The sequence below is a fragment of the Xyrauchen texanus genome, chromosome 47, assembly GCF_025860055.1.
Source record: "Xyrauchen texanus isolate HMW12.3.18 chromosome 47, RBS_HiC_50CHRs, whole genome shotgun sequence".
NCBI classification, from domain to species: Eukaryota; Metazoa; Chordata; class Actinopteri; order Cypriniformes; family Catostomidae; genus Xyrauchen; species Xyrauchen texanus.
The window spans coordinates 9,767,937-9,774,015 of record NC_068322.1 but is presented as its reverse complement, the minus strand read 5'-3'; positions in this window follow the sequence as shown (position 1 = coordinate 9,774,015).

The following is a 6,079-nucleotide window of genomic DNA, read 5'->3' as shown; positions in this document are numbered from 1 at the left end:
TATATATATATATTATGGCATGTGTTTGAACCTACAAAGCCATTATTGCAAGAAACATTTACTGTGCACAAATATACTGGTGGCTGATATATATATATATATATATATATATATATATATATATATATATTATATATATTATGGCATGTGTTTGAACCTACAAAGCCATTATTGCAAGAAACATTTACTGTGCACAAATAATATATTTTTTCTCTGAAGTCTGTTATTTCAGTGAGACACTTCACTTAAAGGGATAGTTCACCCAAAAATGTAAATTCTCTCATGATTCACTCACCCTCCTGGCATCTCAGATGTGACTTTCTTTATTCCGCAGGACACAAATGAAGATTTATAGAAGAATATTTCAGCACTGTAGGTCCATACAATGCAAGTGAATGGGTGCCAAAATGTTGACGCTCCAAAAAGCACAATAAGGCATCATAAAAGTAATCCATACGACTGCAGTGTTTTAAGCCATGTCTTCAAAAGTAATATGATCACTGTGGGTGAGAAACAGATCAATATTTAAGGAAGTTTTTGCTTTAAATTATTCTTCTGCCCCATTGGGGGCAATATGCATGAACAATGAGGAAAATTTATAATAAAAATAGTCTTAAATATTGACCTGTTTCTTACACACAGCTCTCATATTGCTTCTGAAGACATTGATTTAATCACTGAATTCTTATGGATTACTTTTATGCTGACTGAGTATGTGAATTTTGGAGCTTAAAAATGTTGGTACCCATTCACTTACATTGTATTGACCAAAACAGTTGAGAAATGCTCCTAAAAATCTTCATTTGAGTTAAGCAGATAGAATGAGGGTGAGTAAATGATGAGAAAATTAAAACATTTTGGGTGAACTTTCCCTTTAAGGTTGAAAGTAAAATATGATTTGAGCCCTCAACTTTTCAGGATTTGTTACTGGATCCTGCATATCTCCATCTAATGAATGTAGCATGTCCAGTTTTATCACTCTGCCAAGATGTAAAGGGAGACACAATGAAAGAGGTATCATTACAAGTACAATAAATAGATAGAAAGTTATCTTAAATATATCACTGTATCCTTAAAGGAAAAGTTATATATACATAAAGAGTTAACAAAAATACAACATGTAGAACTAGTTAAAGATTTAATAATGCATGTTTTATTAAAATGAGTTTGGCTTCTATTTTATATCAGTTTCAGAGCACTCCTTGGCTAATGCACAGCGGCGTCAGAGTATGCAACTAGAACGGACCCTGCATGCACTGGACCAGCAGTATCAGCGGGAGCTAGCCGGGGTGCGAGGTGCACAGCAAGAGTTGAGAAGATCCCTGGACCGCCTCAGACATCAAATTACAACCAAAAGATCTGCTGCTCTTCCCTTTCCTCCATCCTCCACAAATGTGTCCTCCTCAAGTCAACCCAAACAGGCTCTCCAGCAGTCCTGCTGCCCCAATCATATTGTGTGCTCCAGCTGCAACCTCCGTTTGAGGTTGGCTGACTCACTGACCCATCGTTTCACCCCCAGCCTTTGGACCATGTACTGCTGTCCCCTGACCACTTTAAATTCTGGCGAACCCCAACTCAAAGTCTATTGTATGCCCAGCTTTGTAAAGCAACGTAATCTTTCAATCTTAGACAACTCTCTCAGGTACTTGCCCTTTATGTAGTTCATATCTTTATGTACTGTATGACATGATGGCTAATTAAGATGAGAGGTCCCCCAACATTCAAGGGATGGTTCACCCAAAAATGAAAATCCTGTCGTTAGTTACTCACCCTTATTTTGTTCCAAAGCCTGCATGAGAGTCAAGTGTTTATATGAATGTTTTTACAGGGGACATTAACTTGACAGCTAGGCTGAAAAATGGTTTGCAAACACAATAAGACTTTGGCAAGTGTCAATGGGCTATTTTATAACCTCTGAAGAAGCGAATTGTTCCAACTAAAGGCTTTGTTTGCACTTTTAGTGCTGTACACATTCCAGTGCCCTAGGAGGTGTTCCTACGGCCTGAGCTATGCCCGCACTTAGAATACAGTATATCAGCAATGCTCTGGATATTTACTACCACTGTCAGACAAGCTATATTTTCTAGAAGCTAGTAAGAGCACATTCTTGCCTTATGGAGGCTGTACATTTTGAGCATGTGTTGGTCTAATGTGAGTAATGATGGTTGTGTAGTATTTTTACAGCAATTATGAACTTTTGGCCAATATTGGATACTTCTTTTGGTTTGCCAGGTCATGTCACTTAACTGTTGAGCCTGTAAATTACATTACATTATGTCTGTTTTTAAGTTTGTAAAAGCTATTATTTTTCTTTTTATACATACAATAGCAGATTGCATTTTGTGAGAAAACAAAGTTACTATGTTCTGTACAGTGATCTGCATTGTAATATTGTTATTGCATAGTTTGCTACATGTCAATAAACCATGTTTTTAAATAGTGCACTCTCGAGCACGATCAGGTTGGACGAACCACCTGATTGTCCACATTTTTTCATTTTTCACGAGGAACCTATCAATACCCTACCATAGTTTATTCCATTGCTCTATAAAAATGAAATTAGAATATCATAAAACACATCTTTTATCAAAACAGGACCTTTGGACAGCACTACCATCATAATGTGGTTTGGTTTCGTATGATAAAATACTATTCAAATGAATAGTTAACATAAGGGTATATTATCTAATATGCACCTTTCATGTGTGCAAGTAAATATTCTTAAATGGACAAGAAAACTATTTGTTTGCATGCCTTTTTATATAGATTTGGAACAATCAGCCTGTTATGCTACATTTTCAGAAAAACAAATGCATCCTTGCAGAAATATATACTTTAAATATACTGTAGATAATGTATGTGATATATGTTTGTATGTACATACTGTACTATATGGGGCAAACGTTTTAGGCGCTGTTGAAAAATGTGGCATAGTGAGGACTTCTTCAAAAACAATGCCATAAATAGCTTTCTTTCATCAATTGATGTCCTGCAAAGTCCAGTAAACATAAAAAAAGAAGCTAAATCAATATTTGGTGACAACCTTTGCCTTCAAAACAGCAGCAATTCTTCTATGTACACATGGACATAGTTTTTCTTGGTCATTGGCAGATAGGATGTTCCAAGCTTCTTGAAGAACTTGCCACATTTATTCTATAAATTTAGGCTGTCTCAGCCATGTTTGAAGATGAACCCGGAAGTCTAATTCACCATGGGTTCCTTCTGAATTTTCCTTTGGGGTTTTATAATGGGGGTTTTCAACTTATGAGTAAAATAAGATCTGTGGAAAACATTAATGACAGAGCTGGCTCAAGGCATAAGTGAACTAAGAGGCTGCTTAGGGGACCAATGGCCACCAGGGACCCCCCAAGACCCCATGAAATGACAGCTTTATTTATTTATTTATTTATTTTTTTTATATATATATTATGTCAATGGACAATACTTATACAAAGACAGAAGGCACATTCAGACAGTTAGTTGATTGAAGAGACAGCAGCATTGCAGCAAAACAGTAATGCCACAAAAAAGGACATATCCCTCTGGTGCAGAGAAAAAAAAAGAAGAAAACAGAGGAAGAGAAAAAAACAGCAAGATAAAGGTATGTTAAATAGCTAGGCTATGTTGCTTGCTAACGTTAGCTAGCTAGTTATTTAACATAACCTAGGTAGTATATCTTCTTGTTTAGGAAAGTACAAGGTACTTAATATATTATAATACAACATATTACGTTTATGCTAGTTTTAGAAAAATAAGCTTCTCTTCCATAAACCTGGTACTGATAACAGCTTAACATTATTTACATTAGCTGACCATTTCTGGATCTTTGCTATTGTATTCCAATATCATTATGCCTCAATCAGCTATTTATAGATTATGAGTTGTTGTTTAAGGTGTAGAGATGGCTTCCTGTTGTGTATAATAATTTATGTTTTTAAAATAACATTATTTTCCATCATCTATACTCTTATGAAACATTAGAGCACTGTTGAAATATTATGGAGGTGGGGCACAACCAAGTGCCAGTGCTACAGATGATGATGATGATGATGAAGATGATGATGATGATGATGATGATATAGCAGGTGAGGTTTCAATGTTCCCAGATCAATATATTTATATGGATAAACCATGCCTTTTGTGAGATCTTTTTATTTTGACAGACAGTTGTATTACCTTCTAATATGACATCTAACATGGTTAGCTTTTATTATAATTTTTCTTATTATTTTCATCTTTCATCAGGTCCATCCTCTGCAGGCGAGGAGCACTTACCAGCACCTGCATCCACTGATTCTACTGTTCCTTCCTGTTCTGTTTCAACCTCAGCGGATGTGGCAAGTTAATAGCACAGCAGCCTTTGTATTTGCTCAGTTTACTGTAAAATATCCAGAGATTAATATATCTAATTCTAATTATTAATGTAATTTCCTATAGGTCCTTCTAGTTCTGTGGTCATTGGGATCGATTTCACATCTACCCTGCTTAGCAACTTCCAGCCTACACCATGGATCAGCAGCTCCTCCAGTTGACCCAGCTGAGTGGTCATCTATCCTGTCCGACTCAGAAAGGACTGATCTGGTAAGCAGAGGGCCACTGCCTATAAAGGAAAACTTCACATTCCCTGAAAAACCTGATGGCTGAAGCTTCCACTACCACTACACCTACAGATAATTAATTAATGGGGAAAAAAATCTAGTGGAGTTGGCTCGCTTATTCAAAAATAAATAATGCAGTCTACAGCTTCTGCTGCAAATTGTTCTCCAGGAAGTCCACAAAACTGGTAATAGATGAACAACAGGATTGGGTAAATATAGGTGTGCTACTGTTACAAATAAAAACCATGGAAGGGTCAAATCATGGCAGGCAGACATTGGTATGATGTAAGCAACACAGCAACAACTAATACAATTGATAATGAGTGTGTTAGAATTATAGTGTGCGAATAATCAAGCATTGACAATAATCAATCATATTGGCGGCACAGAGGGGGCCCCCAAATCAAATTCTTCTCAGGGCCCCATAAAGGCTTGGGCTGGCCCTGCTTCATGATACCTGAACATTTTGTTCTACAACATATATAACACTTACATAGCCAAACGTGAATTTTCAAGGCACCATGTGATTTAAAAAAAACATGCAATTCAATACAGCTTTAAAATTCACGTTTAATGTATAAAAGTGTGTAATATATGTTGTAGAACAAAATGTCCATGTATCGTCAAGTAATATTTACCACAGACCTTATTTTACTAATACATTTAAAATGCCCATTATAAACTCCATAGGGGTCATACCATCTGTTGTAGGGCTCCATGTTGTATTCATGTTCAATTATATTTGCAAAGGGAACATTGAAATCTAAAATGTATATTTTCTACTGATACACAAAAGCTAAATATATAATATAACCGTATTAAGACCATTTTTTGGGGGGTGGAAAATATAATGCACCTACGACATTTGAGCAGTACTATATTGGCTATATTGCAATATTAATATCATATATTAAAACAGTCTGACTACATGTCAAACTCTTCCGGGCTGTCATTACACGCCTGAATTTATGCCAAAGTTTTCACAGCAAGTCAGCCCACTGTGTGACATCTTTGGAACGCTCTCGGGAGGCTATTTCCAGTCATGCTAGTGCAGCTCCTATCTTTTTGAATGGGGGAACACCGGAATCTCAAAAATGGTTGGTCAATATTACGATCAAAGAACATGTTTCAAATGAGAAAAAACATTTGATAATATTGGAATCATAAATTGTTCTTCTTTACCTCATATTACGCTAAAACACGAAATTTACCCGGCTTGTATAGCTAATGCGCATGCGTTATAGTGAGTTGATTGACTGTGTCTAAAAGGTAATTGGCTCTTTTACGTGTAAGGCGGGACTTCTGTTCTACATATGTTGGGCGGGCGCTCCAATTTCTCCCATTCATTTAAAAAGAAGTGATCCGTCTCTGCAAAATATTTTCTAATTCATTCCCCGCCTATCATGGAAAATAACCAATCCTAGACGAGAAGCTTTAACGCTCTACACTTTTATTGGTCTCATTCCTCTATCAATCACAGA